We start from the raw sequence: 15942 nt of genomic DNA on the forward strand, positions 1-15942 counted from the left end.
GAGGGCAAGGTCCCCTGGTCAGAGAGCCAAAGAAGGCATCAGTGGGCACCCTCCCTGTGTGTCACACTGCAGTGTATGTGAGCGTTGATGCCTGGCGAAGCTGGGGGGTCTGAATGCTGGTTCTACCACTTGGTAGCCATGTGACTTGGAAAATTTATGTAACCTTTGTTAAAACATGCTTTTTTAAAAAAGGTAATCTCGTGACTCTGATACAAATATAAAATGAATGTACGTTAAAGATTTTCTTTAAATTATCAGTTAATGAAGGAAATAAGCAAATGTTACAAAAGGCTCAAAAGGGAGTCAGAGAAACAGACACGTTGATAGATTGGTTATATTGAGATGAATGGACCAATGAGGCAAGGCTGGTTTTTTTTTGTTTTTTTTTTAACACAAAGAAGGGGAAAGAAATCAATTGAACCTATACCAGACAGGAAAGACTTTGCCTGTTTAAAAACAAGAATGAGTTTGCTTTGCTATCTCTTATTTACAATTTATAGTTATAAAGTAGCTCAAAGACCACCAAGGACTCAAGTCCATAGGACAACAAAAGACAAGATAACCTGGCAGGGTGTGATCTAAACAATGTGAAGTTTTCTTACACACTTCAGAGTCTCCATTTGCCCATCTCGAAGGTGGCAAGGACTGCATATCAGCAGTCTGCTGCGAGGATTAAACAAAATGATGCACACCTTGCGTTTGACCTGGGGCTGGCCCGCAGCAAGATGTTAATGAGGCACCCAGCAGGCCTGATGGTTGCATGGAAGACAGATGGATAGGAGCCATCAGGCAGGTCAGTACAGAGTGTGATGGGGACCCAGAGGAAGACACCGTGCTCTCTGATTTGGGAAGCTGTACGGCATTGGCTTCTGGGCAGGCTGTTGGTGATAATTAACACTGAGCATTTATGTGCCAAGCCATTTTAGTGGATTGTCTTGTTTAATTTTCACAATTACTCATGAAGTAAATATAATTTCCCCATTTTACATACGAGAATAATGGAATGGTGTGGTGGACAGACTTCAAGGTGGACCTCATGGTCCTCTCTGCTGATATCCATGATAGCATAAAAGCTTAGCACCATCTTGCTGAAGTCCCCACTCCCACCCCCTGTTATTATTCTGTCTTTCCATCATCTCCTCACTCCTTCTCTCCATCACTGGCTTTGAAAAAGGAAGCTTCCACAAATCCCTGTGGCCAGAGAAATGAGTTCTGCCAACAACTGAGGAGCTTGGACACGGATCCTTCCCCAGTTGAGCCTCTGATAAGAACTCAGCCCTGGCTGACAATTTAATTGCAGCCGTAAGCAGAAGACCTGGATAAGCCGTAGCCAGACTTTTGACCCACAGCTATTGTGAGATGATAAATGTGTGTTGTTTTAAGCTGCTACATTTGTGACAGTTTGTTACAGGGCATAGAAAATTCGTACAAATAGTGAGAGTATAGATATCAAGTAACTTGCCCAGTGCTTCACATTCAAAAGTGGTAGAGCTGTGATTCAGACCCCATTCCTTCTGACTGCACAGACGCAGCCCTGCCCATGACAGGCACCCAGTGCAGGCTCTTGTGCTTTTTTGACTACTGACCAGCCAGAGACAAGAGTCAAATTCATACAGTTCCACTCCAGAGCCCACAGTGATAGGTGGTGACTTACTCCTTCCAGAGAGCAGCTTTCAACCCTGACTTCATATTATTATCACCTAGAGGATGTTTAAAAACTAGACCAGCTTTGGCCCCGCCTAGAGCAATTAAACTAGGAGATTCCTAGGTTGAGGGTAGCCCGTGGTGTTTTGTTTTTTAAGATCAGGAGTGATTTTAATTTACCGCTCGTTTTACAAGCCACTGTTCTAGGGCACAGGGATGCCCGGGAAATCCGTATCATCACAACACCTGGGGAGAAGGCCTTTGCTAAAAGATGATTTTCAGGAAAAGGTGAGGTCGTGACTGGCATCATAATTTTCCATTGAGATGCAAACCTTTTTTCTATGCCCAGCTCTTCTAACCTAAGAAGGGCAAAGCCCCGTTCAGCCTGTGCTTGGCTGGCACTAGCCATCTGCCCCAAGTGCTCTGACAAATGCTGCTAGACAGAAAAAAGAAAAGACACAGAGGGATGGTGTGAGGTTACAGAATGAAGAGGGCATCTCACAGGGAGGCCAGGGAACTACTGATGGATGAGACAGATAAGGGCCAATGAACATAAAATCCCACTGCCTATCGTCCTCAATGAAGATGGAGCCTGATAGAATTGCTCCCAGTGTGTCTAGAAGTCAGAACACCCACAAGTTTTCCATCTCTCTTCCCATGCAGGTAAATGGTTCCCAGGGTTCCTAAGAAGAGGTCTGTCGCTTCCCACTCACCACCGTTCCCCCATAATTGAACCCCAAGGGGCTGTTCTAAGTCATACTCTTCCTTGTCTGCCTCCTCTTCACTGGCCTGAAGCCCAGAACACTCCCTGGTGCACCTCCTAGACCCTGGTGCAAATGAGTGTCACAAATCTGTTCTAGATCCAGAAGGTGTCTTAGGAGGATGAAATATGGAATAAACAAAGGCCAGCAGTGTGCCTGGATTGTGCGTGCCATGTCCTCATCGCTTCTCCCAACCCACCTCGTACAATTGCTCTAAGAGGTCAGCTGGTTGGACCCATTTTGCAGATGAGGAGACTGAGGCTCCAAGATGGCCCAGGTGGTAAAGTTCTCAAAATGAGGTTTCTTATCCTTGGTATTCTTTTTCCTCCTCATCCCTCTTTTCCTACTTATTAAAACATGTGCAGCTTGTGCCTCACTTTCTCAGCGCCCAACTGCCCCCTCCGCCCAGGTAAATATCATACCGCAGTGTACAAAGTTTGATGCTGGCTCTAGGAATCGGGACCAACAGAGCCAGGTGAACCCAAGCTTGGAGTATCTCTTAATGCCTGTGGCTCGTGAATGGGCTTGCATTTTTCCCTTTAGTGACTGACCTTAGAAGTAAGTGAGAGGAAGGGGGTCTTAAAGTCCCAGGTGCTCTTGACATCCTCTGTCCCCACAGGGTAGCATGTGCTGGGTCCACTTTAATGTCGGGCACCCTCTGCTGGAATCATTGGTTTTCTTATGATGCTCTAAGTAGGCAGACCTGATTCTTATGATTCCCAAGGAGGGCAGACCTGATTCGTGGGTCACCTCTGTACCTTGACATGGGACTCAGTACAGAGTAATTGTTCAGTCATCGTGCATTGAATGCAGGACTGAGTGAGTGAATATAAAATCCAGGAGCATTTAAAGATGAACACAGAGCCCAGGGAGGGAAGGAAATGGCTCCATCAGCCACGATGGGTGCTGTTTCTCTAAGTGCAGCTGGGCAAACAGCTGGGCCTCCGCCATGCTAATGCTGGCGTGGGGCACGCTTTTTTTTTTTTTTTTTAAATCCCTCTCATTTCGGAAACCTGCAGCCACCAAATGTTTCTATTCTAATGAGGTTTTTCAAACGGAGAGGGAAAAAATCTAGAATAATCAGGGCTGGTGTCATGCTGGGGGGACAACAGCATGGAACCCAGATCTTACTTTGTGTCTCTGTGCTTGGCTCTCAAAAGAAACATGGGAGCCATTTGTAGGAAAGTGCTAATGGAATAAGAAAATACGAGATGTTTACACCTTTTGGTTTGGGTCTGAAAGGACCCATTTTTGTCTCTGAATGAGAAAACTCTCCAGGGCATGGTGAGAAAAGTAAGTGATACGCCAGTTGCACACTGGCATTTTTCCCACTGTCTTCAGTCCGAAGGCAGTTGAAAGGCTGGCTCGGCCACCGCGTGGGTGGGGAAGGGCCTGCCTCCTTGGGGTAACTTCAGAGCTGCTGGGGAGACTTGCTCCCTTTTCTCCTAGAACCTCTGTCTCTCAGCTGGGGGTCCCACATGAAGTACTCGAATCCTTTGGTGCAAGGCTTTTTTCCCTTTTAAAATGCAAATCCAAGATGCCTTTTTTATACTTGTTAAACCAGCAAGTCAATTAGCAAACTGTAATAAAGAGACAGGGCATAAAATAAAGAGACAGTGGGTGCTCATGTGTTCCTGGAGATGGTATAAAGTCGTGTGACCCTTCAGAGAAGTAGTCTGGCAGAATGTGTCGAGAATCCATTCTGATACTCAATGCCCAGGTATCCGAGAGATTTATTCCAAGGAATTGGTCCTAAGGAAGGAAAAACTTTATATACAAAGACATTTAGCATCGTTATCACTTATAACAATGGAGAATGGGTAGCAACCTAAATCTGAATGTCTAGCAGTAAGAGAATGGTTATATATATTTCAGTGCACTGATGTCACAGAGTGCTGCTCTTCCATTAAACAGGATTGTTTTGAATATTTTATAGCTAAGTGAAAGAATATTTATGCTTTAATAAGGTAAAAATGTAGAATATACTGTTGAGACGAAGCAAATATTAGAAGTTGTATATGCCTGTGTCCTTGGGCTGTAAAAGGGACAGGAGAAGATGAAAATGATTGATTTATTCGGCTTAGATTTAAGTAGGGGGAATTCTTTTATTTTGGTTGCCAGTGTTTGCTTTAGAAAGTCTTCTGTGAATTAAGTCTTTTAAACCACAAAGACTGGAAATGCGCAAGAGGAAGAAGGTATTTGACTGTAGGCATGAACAGTGACCAAGAACCAATGGGAAGTGGGAGCCCTTTGGACCTGCAGTGAGAAATGCAGAAGAAAAGGCAAGGCAGCCATAGAGGCTGGAAGACCTAGGGCACAGCGGTGACTGGGAGTGGAAGGAAAGGGATGCCTGAGTGCACGTGTTTAGACTCCAGCCTCTGGGCTTCAAGCCCCAACCAAGTCCTCTCAGGAGATCCTTATGCCCAAAGGGGAGAGACACGAGGTGGGACTGGACAGAAAATGCTGGCATCCACTGTGAGCCTTTTAAGGTGCACCTTCTCCTTCTGGAAGGTGGGAGGGATGGAGGGGAACCACACAGCCTGTTTGCCATTCCCCTTCCTTCTCACCTTCCACCCTCAAGAGCCACAGGATTGCTCCATGTGAGCCTAGGGGAGAGCAGCTGGAAGCCTCTGCCGGACCCTGCCGCCCCTCGGGATGAGAGACAGCTGACCCTCCACCTTGCAGCATCTATAAATACGACTACTCCGGGGGGTTTCTGCTCCTGCTTCCCTGGAAGCAGATGCTGTGCCTGATCCCTGCATCCCGGCAACATTGCCACGGACCCCGTGGACTCTCTGCTTCAGTCCTGTGAGGTGGACACTGGTATTACCAACGCACCTAAGAGAAATTAAATGACTTTGCCTCGGTCATAAAAACATGAAGAGGAGGGGCTGGGAGTGGGAGGCCTCTCTGCACCCTGGTTGGAGAGCCGGGGTGGGCATCGGACAAACTTTATCTCACAGAACTCATCACAGCTCTGCGAGTAGCCCTTTGCATCTGCTGTTCAAAATCTTCCAGTAGAAGAGCCAGGGCTTGGAAAGATGGGGTGTCTTGCTGGAAGCCATACAGCTCACAAGAAGGAGATTCCAGATTCACACCCAGGTCGTTACATATATGGATGGCTCAAATCCGGGAAGGATGGAAAGCCTGTAGCACCGAGGAACACGTACTGGGTCCCTGACGACCCCCACTCTGCCAGCTTCGGTGAGCCCCGGGAGGCTTCACTCCTTGAAAAGGCAGAGCTTTACTTCCTATGAAATAAAAGATGAGAAGTGTGTGGGGACTCAAAGGCTATAACAGGTGCTATCAAAATAGAAGGTCTTAGACTGAATAAACCGTGGACCCACACTCTGATGTGTGTGCCTGCTGGTGCCAGGGACGTGGGACCTGCCTGCAGCCCCTCAGACATACCTGGAATCCCGTCAGAGCCCCTCATCCCGACAAAAGTTCTGTCCTAAAGGACTTGGCTTTGGGCACCTTTACCTACCTCTGTTCCATCAATTCTAAATACGTATTTCCCCCTTTTTAACTTCTCTAAGATGAGAATGTGAAATACATTCAGTGGCTGCCATGATTTAATCAGCAGTTTCCCTTCCTTAGTAGTGTATACAATTAAAATCGGTCTGACAATTAATTGTGTCAAAGAGAGGATGAAATACAGTGTTCCTTGGTAGAATGACCCAAAGATGATACAGGTGTGATAAATTCCAAATGTATTGTGATAGTGACACTTGCTTCCAGTTATTGAGAAATTACAAATTTCCCAGGCACTGGGTATTATGGAATAATAAAAAATAAGTAATAATAATAATAATAATAATAATAATAATAATAATAATAATAATAATAATAATAATAATAATAATAGCGAACATTTACCAAGCACTAGCCTAAGAATTTTATTACCCCCATTTTACAGATGGAGAAACTGAGGCACATTTAGTCCTCACAACAGCTCTGTGAGATGGAATACAGGCATACCTCGTTTTATTGTGTTTCAATTTATTACACTTCACAGAGACTGTGGTTTTTACACACTGAAGGTTTGTGGGAGCCCTGCCTTGAGCAAGTCTGTTTTTTTCAACAACATTTGCTCACTTCATGTCTGTGCATCACATTTTGGTAATTCTGGCAATATTTCAAACTTTTTCGATTGTTATATTTATTATGGTATCCATGATCAGTGATCTTTGACGTCGCTACTGTGACTCACAGGAGGCTCAGACGATTGTTAGGTTGTGTACACTGTGTATTTAGACACAATGCTATTGCCCACTTACTAGACTACAGTAGACTGAAAACATGTATGTGCTTTGGGAAACCAAAAAGTTCGTGTGACCTGCTGGATGGTGGTGCTCTGGAACCGAATTTGCAATATCTCCAAGGTACACCTGTACTTATTCCCATAATGAATGAGAAGCATTGGAGGATCAGAGAGGTTGAGTTACTGACTCCAAGACTCACAGCATTAAATAGTATAGTCAAAATTTAAACTCATTCCATATCCGATTCCCAAATTTATGCTCCCAATTATAAATGTTTCGTAAATGGGTCTGTGTGTCAGCAAACTGGGAGGAAAGTACCAACTGCCTGCTGCCTGCTGCCTGCCTGTAAGCGTTTTATATCTGTTATCTCATTGCCTCCTTTTGGGAGGTAGACACGTCATTCCATTCTCTGGGGGTGGAACCAGAGCCCAGGGGTGAAGCTGGACTTGAGACCCTCATGTGTCCATCTCCAGGGCCCAGGCTGTTTCCTGACAAGAGGTCCCCATGCACTTGGTCAGGTCGTGGAGACGCCTCCCTCGCAGTCTGACACACTTGGTGCCATCCACAGTCATGTTCCTGGGGCAGCAAGAGTGAGTTCACATGGGGCTGCTGATTTGTTTAAAAACCATTAATGAGCAGACAGGACACTCAGGAAGACATGCTGGTCACAACCACGAAACTTCAGCGGATCTTTCCAGAGGCAGATGCACCATGAAACTAACAACGCTTAAAAGCGTCAGGCCCTAAATTTTTATCATAATTTGTATTCTTTTCCCTAAATTTGTATTTCTTTTCTCCCACAAACCTGGATAGGACTCTATTTTATTCCTCTCATCCTGTTAAACAGTCTGATCTCCATCTCAACAAAGGTGAGATGAAGTCCCTTATTTTCGTTTTAATGCTTTTTTTCTGCACAGCATTAGGCACGTCACCCGCATTCAGTTTCCCTTGACTCTTAGTTTAAATCAGAAGTTGAGAAACGTTTTCTTAAAGAGCCAAACAGTAAATATTTTAGGCATGTGGGCCCGGTGGTCTCTGATGCAAATGCTCAGTTCTGCTGATGCATCACACAAGCAGCCGCAGACAATAAACACACAAAGGAGCGGGGCTGTGGTATAAGGAAATATGTGTACAAAACAGGAAGCTGACTGGATGTGGCCCGAGGGCCGCAGTTTGCTCACCCCTGGTTTAGATGATCAAAACTTGCACAGCCATTACACACCTGTGGATCTAAAGATCAGTATGGACAGGATATAGATAAAGATGGAGATTTCTGTGTGATTATTTGTGAATATGATTATCCCGCCTCATTTCAAGAACATGGAAATTTTTAAAGACAAAATGATTTTTTTCTCTATATACTATTGACGTCAGTTTTTTTACTCTATGAGCCTAAGATGAGGAGGAAAGTGGTAAGAAACCATCATCTGATGAACACCTGCAATTTGCCAGGATTCTAGGCAGTTTACACACATGGTTCTCTGTTAATCCACATGACTCTCCCATGAGGATAGATTTAGAGGGTCCCTGAGTCCACAGTTAATAGGAATCAGTGAATATCTACTTAAAGGGAATATGCTGAAAATGGGGACCAAACTTTATACTAAGCAGTTAAGGAAAAATCTCATTAGTACTTAATCACAAAAAATATAATTAAAATACAAAAATGTGTTTATTGTGTTTCATCATTCACAAAATTTAGGTTATAATTGCAGCTAGGCTCCAATTTTTAGAATGAACAAAGACTCAGTTGAGTGTTCATTTGGGGTTATATTTTCTTTGCCAAAACTAGATGATAATACGGTATGAATTCACACTTTATTTTCTCAACAATTTGGGGGAAGGATTGTATGGTATTTTTCACCCTTTGAAGTATCAATTGACTTATCTTTAATTGTTCCAGTAACATCATCACTTGTCAATGGCTTTGCTGTGTTCAGAACAGCTCTCCATCATCAATGCATCAACTTTATGAAATCCTGCATCCTTTGTAAACTTTGCCTTTTCACTCTGCAAAGGTTCACATTGTACTATTTGCTGCTGCACCTGATGGGAAGGCAGAGACTGGTGTGCAAGGCCACGATGCCCAGGATCTAGGCTGCTGTTAAATCTTGAAAGATGTTTGCATGGAGATCTCATTAGAGAAGTGGTTTTAGGTTATGAGATTTTTGCTGCCCTGTGCAATCTCTGAGCTACAAAGACTGGGATAATGAATAAGATAAGGAAAAATCCCTTGATCTGTCACTCCTTTATTATAGATGAGAAAGTGAGGTTCAGAAAAATGAATCTGTCCCAGGTCATCTGGTTTTTAGATTGTGAGCCAAGATTCAGATTTTGGTTAACTAGTACTGGTTATCTATTACTGCATAACAAGCTACCACAAAACTTTGCAGCTTCACATAACCCACGTTTATCATCTCAGGTTCTGTGGGTCAGGGATCCAGCCATGGCTTACCTGGTTCTTGTGCTCAGGGTTTCTCACAAAGCCTACAATTAAGGTGCCCGCCCGGGCTGGGGTCTCATCTGAAGGCTTCACTGGGGAAGGATTCTCTTCCAGGCTCCCTTGTGTAGTTATTGGAAGAATTTAGTTCCTTGAGGGCTCCTGGACTGAGGCTCTTGATTCCTTGCTGGCTATTGGCTGAAGGCCACATTGAGTTCCATCCCACATGGGCTCTCCAATATGGCAGCATGAACACCTCGCTTCATCAAAGCCAGCGAGAGTCTGCTAGCAGGATGGCAGTCACAGACCTCTACAGTCTAACCCCGGACGTGACAGCCCACGTTTACTGTATTCTGTTGGTTAGAAACTAATCATACAGTAGTCAGTATCTGCAAATCTCAAACTCCTAATTTATCCCTTCCCACCCCTTTCCCCCCTGTTATAAATGAAATAGATAAACAGCAAGTTTCTACTGTATAACACAGGGAACTATATTCAATGTCTTATATTAATCTATAATGAAAAAAATATGAAAAGGAATATATGCATGTTTATGTATGACTGAAACATTACACTGTACACCAGAAATTGACACTACATTGTAAACTGACTATACTTCAATAAAAAACAGAAAAAAAGAAAGAGAGAGAGAAACAAAGAAAGAAGGAGAGAAAGGAAGGAAGAATCCATTGGTCCCAACTACCTTCCAGCAGAGGGAGTTAGCCACATGTGTGACTACCAGGAAGCAATGCTCCCTGGGATCATCTTAAGGTCTGCTTGCCACACTAGATTCCAAAACCTTTACTCTTCTCCTTTTTGGTACAGGTTATGAGGGGAGCATGGCAGATGCTGGCACCAAGAAGAAGCTTAAAATATAACCTCACATGACTTTGTAGCATCACCACCTTTGCAGGGCTTTGCAGATACCCCAGTCCCCTAGCGCAGTGTCTGACAACGGGGAGCACATGCAGATGATGAATTGAATGCCATTGAATGGAGCGGGGGGTGGGGGCCAGATTGACTTTAACATCTCTGTATGTGTCAGAGATATGGCCTATTCTGGAGGGAAATAAAAGGAAACATTTAGAGATGGACTATTTCTCTCCACTGGCTTGGCTCAGATTCCCACTGTGTCTTCCACTCAGCATGGCCCAGGTGTCCTGCTGGAGCCGGAAGAACAGAGCTCATGGCTCCTATCTCTAACCTACAGGGAGAGAGGAATGTGACGGGTACTTAGAGAGCATCGCCTTTATCTGTAAGTGTCAAATGAAAACGGGGGTCCTGGAGAGGGCATGTTACATATTTCAGCCGATGACATTATTGGCGTGGAGGGGGTCGGAGGCGTGGACAGAACTGCTCAGTCTGGAGAAAGCTGATAACCCTGTCCCTGGGCAGAGGGCTCCACCCGTCCCACCTCCCCCAGATAAACATGGCCTTCTTTTGGAGGGCTGGACGGTTCTTAGAATACTGACAAAAGGGAGCCCTGCAGAAATAAGCCAAATGGTGATTCAGACTTGGTGTGGACGGTGCCGTGCTTGGTGGGACTCAACACCTTCTTGCCAGGGCTTCCAATTTCTAGTTGATTTCTCCATTCTAGGTAAGAATCCCAGGTCTGAAGAAATGGCAGAAAGTTCCACCAGTCATAGGCTTGAAGTATCCAAGCTAAAATTCACTCCTGCAGTAACTAACACATAAGGGCCCCCGTGCTGTGCGGAGCTCGGGGTCTCATAGCCTCGGGTCCTTCTCACAACAGCCCTGCATTAGGAACTGTTGTCATTTCCATTTACAGGTGAGGAAACAGACTTCTAGGTGACAAGAAATGGAGTTGAGGTCTGAACTCAGGTCTGTGCTTCTAAAGCTCCTCCCGGCCACCCCAGCAGGGCTGTGGGCTGGAGGCCTGACCCACGATAGCTTCCCTGATGGGCCTTTTCAGTGCCCTAACTCAATACCCTCATTTCGCAGATGCAGACAGTGAGGCCTGGGGAGAGGGGAAAACTTCTCCGGGTGCCAATGACGAGTAAACCACAGAGCGAAAGCAGACCTCAGGTGTGCGCTGCTGCTTCACAGTTCCTTGGGCTGGGCACTGAGATCCTCAGAGGCCCTGGGGCTGACTTGTGGGAATAAGGAAATTCCTGGCGCCCAGTGGGTGCTTTACCGCCAAGGGCATTTCGGTGCGGGGTCAGTAGGGTCCAGAACTAGTCTGAAGGGTCGTATATCTTCTGCTCGGGAGCAAGGATCAGGGGTGGCAGTGGCTGATCAGGACCTGTGGGCTGGCTATGACGTCAGCACACCTGCCTGCCTGTTGGAGGGATCAGTCCTGCCTGCACCTGGCCAGGGGGCACGACTCCTTGGCAGGCAGTCGAGGCGTGTAAGGAGGAGAGTCCAGTGGCGTCAGGGGCTGCCTTGCCCCCTCGGTCTAGGGCCACTGGCTAGCTACAGGTGCTCCAAACGCTGCCTACCAGGAGCGGGATTCAGCCAGGGTCTTGAGGACCTACCTAGAGATGGAACTGAGCTTTTCTCCCCCAAAGCTGGGAGTCCAGAGGACAGAAGGGACCATCCTCTCACAGGTGAGCTGTGAGCCGTTAGCCCTCCTCCTCCCCGCTGGCTCGGACCTGGCCCTGTTCCCTGCAGAATCTCGCTCAGGTCCCTGGGGCTGCTCTCAGCACAGGGTCTGGTCCCAGCAGCGCTGCCCCCTTCCTCCTTCTGTGACCCTGTTGCCCGAGCCCGGAGGCTCTGCTCCTCATCTGTAAAGTGGGGGCACAAATATAACGGTGACAGTGCCCCTGCCTGGCACAGTTGCTCTCAGGAGTAGAAGATAAAATGATGCGCAATTTGTCCTTATGTCTGAAATTCAAGTTCGCGTCTTAAGAGTAAACTGAAGTGTGCAAGAGACAAAAGAGCATTTCCCCTTCTCAGGTGAAGGAGGGCCTCCTTGATTCTTTTCGCTGTACAAGTTAACAATGGTTTCCAAATCTCAGAAAGTAAATTCCCCGGGTTGCCGGTGCTTTGAATTCCCGGAGGTGCCAGGAAATGCCCAGTTCCGCCAGGTGTTTGCTGCCCCCTGCTGGCTGAAATCTGGTTCCGCATGCCCCCTGCAGATGGGAACCAGGCTGACACTGCGTTTTGGTGACAGGTTAAGGTTGTGTTAGCCCCCTCTCCTGGCTCTAAAAACACAAATAGAGCTGAAAGGGACTTGAGTCTGCAGCCCCAGTCTCTCCCCTAAGCTCCAGGCTTGAATTTCGCTCAGCCTGCTGAATAGTTCCCCTTGGACCTCAAACAACAGCTCCACAACGTGGTTTATCTTTGCAGTCCTGCTGGCTCCCCTGCATCCACTGACATCTGTGAACAGTACATTGTCCACCCTGTCACCCATCTCCTGATGACCCTCCAGATGCTCCTCTTGCTCGACCTCCACACCCCATTAGTTGCAAGTCCTGCTGAGACCTCCAGGAGGATTCTCTCAGGGGACCCTTGTCATCTCTGCAGTTCAGCCCTCATCCTCTGTCATGAGCCTGTGACAACAGCTTCCTGACTGCTGTCCTGTCAGAGAGTGGTCTTTATAGATACAGATGACGAGGATATGGATATAGATGGTGATCTAGCTGTAGATATGGATGATGCAGATTTGGACCTGGAAATAGACATGATGATACAGGGACGGATGTGGACACTGCTATATATGCAGTAGGTATAAATTTGGAGACGGAGATAAAGATTTTCTGCAGAATAAAGTCCAAACTCTTTCTGCGCTTACAAAACGCTTCATATTCCACACCAGCCAGTCTCTCCAGGTTCATCCTATGTCACTTGCCTTTCATTCCGGCCACAGGGCAATTGCTCATCTCTGAACTTGTTTTCATCCATTCTCGAAACACTTACAGTTTCTTACTAAATGCCAGGCTTTGAGATAGTCCCTGGGATACAGAGGAACAGGATAGTTCATTCTCAGGGAGTGGCGTCCCATGGACCAAACACACAAGCGCAGCCCAGACATCATCTGATGAACAGGAGGCAAGGCGCACTTGGCATGGGTTCCCATCCTGCACTGTTCACTTTCTGTTGCTCCGTAACACATTGCCACTAACTTAGCGGCTTATAACGACACATGTTAATTGTCTCACAGTTTCCGTGTGTTAGGAGTCTGGGCATGACTTAACTGGGCCCTCTCTGTGGGGTCTCACAGAGCGGTGGTCCAGGCATGGGCGGGCTGCGTTCCTTTCTGGAGCTTGGAAGTTCTCCTCCAAGCTCACCTGATCTTTGGTCCTTACGGTTGTAGGACTGAGGTCCAGCTTTGATGCTGGTTGGTAAGCTTCACACGGGGCTGCTTTCAGGTCCTAGAAGCCACCACAGTTTCTTGCCTTGTGGCCCCTACAGGCCCTTCACAAAGCGGCAGCTCATGCCAAGGCCAACAGGAGATTCTAGCTCCAGTCTGCTAAGATGGGGTCTTATCGAAAGGAACCGTAGCACAGACAAATGCATCCCATTGCCTTTGCTGCATAATGAAACCTGATCAAAGGAGTGACGCCCCATACCCTCTGCCATAGTCCATTGTTAGAACCAAGTGGAAGGTTTGGCCTGCACTCGAGGAAGGGGATTACACAAGGGCATGGCTCGTTGGGGTCACCTTGTGGCATGGGCACCATCGATCGACACACCTCGTACGTTCTTCCCAAGATCCACATTCATTCCAAGCACAGGAGTGTGGGTAGAGTCTTAGGGTCTGGCTATGGATTCTTGTTCCCCCTGAAGTAGTTCAACCGTGGGACATCAAGCTATCGCTTCTCCTCACACATAGTGCCACCCCCAAGCTCCAGCCCCATGTTCAATGCCAACTAAAGACATAAAAGGAGGAAGAGAATTCCAATCTAGGTCTTATCTCCAGACCCTGTGAGTGAATAAAATCAAGTCTTGAGAGACCTAGACTCTGGACCTGCAGAATCTTCCAAGAGCACAGGGTCTGTCCAGCCAGTGATGAGTGTGTATCTGGGTGAGCTCCAAGGTGTCGTTTGCATGATCCTAAACACTGGACCAAAGGCTCCCTCCCCATCTGTCGTCTCCTGTCCTCACGATAGCTGTGATCTCTAGGCAGATTTGTTTTCCCCAATCTGTGGATGTGACCATCAGGGTTCCCAGAGTCCACTCAAGATCACGTACCAGAGCCTCCTTTCCAGTCCGTGTCTTTGGGCTCCAAACTCTGTGGTCTCTTTACTGACGACACAGTTATCCCAACGGTAATGATTCTTTCTGATGAATTTCTTCATCTCACTAAAGTGGGAGTGATCGTGTCTACCTTGGGGGGTGGTTGCGAGGATAAATGAGCTGATAGACGTGAAGTGGTGGGTAGTGAGTGCTCACTGGAGGGCGGTGGTGGGTGTTGATGCGACCATCACCATCGTCACCTGAGAAGATCTGGGATGCAGAGTAGGCGGATTCTAGACACGGGTCCGCAGTCTTGAATTTCAAGTAAAACAGCCAAACACAGGAGGGAACTGAAAATCTCGTTCAGGGTCCTAAGCAGTGTTGGAAACATAGATTCCGGTCGGCAGATTAGCAGGGTTGTGGATTGGATACTGTGATCAGGATCACCAAGGGTCTGAGCCAGGACGCAGGTCCAAGCCAAGGCCAGGAGTATGCATTTCCAAACCTCCTTCCATCATGGTCCTTACCATCCCACCATGGGATCGCTTTCTGTTTGTCTGGACTGTGACATGTGAGCTCAGGACAGATCCAGCTTATTCATCATTGAATTCCAGCTCCGTGTTCCCCAGTGCCTGCCACATACATAGTGGATGAATGAATGAATGAATGGGGTGGGGAGGGTACATCTCAGTGGTAGAGTGTTTCCTTAGCACGCACGAGGTCCTGGATTCAATCCCCAGTACTTCCATTAAAAGATAAATGTATAAAACTATGCCCTAAAAAACAAAACAAAAAATGAATGAATGAATGAATGAATGCACAAGTGGGTACAAGCCAAAAAAGCATGGATTGGCGGTTAGCAGGGCACAGAGCCAGATTACATAGAGCAAGAAAGCTTGGAGGATGTGGTACCAAGCTTCCGCATGGATCCTGTCTTGTAAGTTCCCTCTTAAGACACCCAGGTAACCTGGTGCTGACCATTGAACCAAAGACCCTCCACCAAGAGGGAGAGAGAACCTCTTTGCTGAAACAATGACCCACACACATGCACACTCTCCCTCCACCCCCACCCCCAGGGAGTTTATAAATATTCATCTCAAAGGATTGTTTGCAGATGGCTTCTGCCTGAGGCCGGGGCATGAACCTGGTGACCTTTCAGTGACTTCTCCGAGACCAGCATTCTGCATCATGATGGCTTCCGCTCTTCCTAGCAGGAAACACGCTTGGTAATTTCAAAAACAATTCTGAAGGCCCTCGATGGAAAGAGGTTGTTACCGTTAGTAAGTATTGATTATAGAAAGAATGACACTCAGATGTAATGATAGAGGCCTTTGCTGAATTTATCGGTCTTTGGGTGAATGTGCCTTCATACTAAGAATATTTTCATACATTTGGAAATCATAGTCCTATATATGCAGGACATGTCACTCGTGTTTTCAGATCCCTATTGATTTCCAAGGCTTGCGGTAACTTTTGTCTTCCAAGGCGTCTGCAGCCCTCTAGGGCTGGGACCAGATGATCTAGTTCGAATTGCACTGTTTCCACCAACTAGCCAATAAAGCAAAAGTTCTGCTCGTTGCCTAACCTCTGTCAGCCCTGTTTCCGTTAACTGGAGCAATAGTTCCTGCCTGCCTTGCAGGTGTGTTACGCGGTTAACCGGGATAACATACAAAGCACCCAGCAGTGTCCACTG

At 46.7% G+C, this 15942-nt stretch overlaps 1 protein-coding gene across 2 annotated transcripts in view; it reads left to right on the forward strand.

Moving 5' to 3' along the window:
* KCNQ3 (potassium voltage-gated channel subfamily Q member 3) overlaps nucleotides 1-15942 on the forward strand; it is a 247838-nt gene that overhangs the window by 178258 nt on the left and 53638 nt on the right. The window lies entirely within an intron of this gene.

Source organism: Camelus ferus, chromosome 25, assembly GCF_009834535.1.
Source record: "Camelus ferus isolate YT-003-E chromosome 25, BCGSAC_Cfer_1.0, whole genome shotgun sequence".
In the NCBI taxonomy this organism is placed as follows: domain Eukaryota; kingdom Metazoa; phylum Chordata; class Mammalia; order Artiodactyla; family Camelidae; genus Camelus; species Camelus ferus.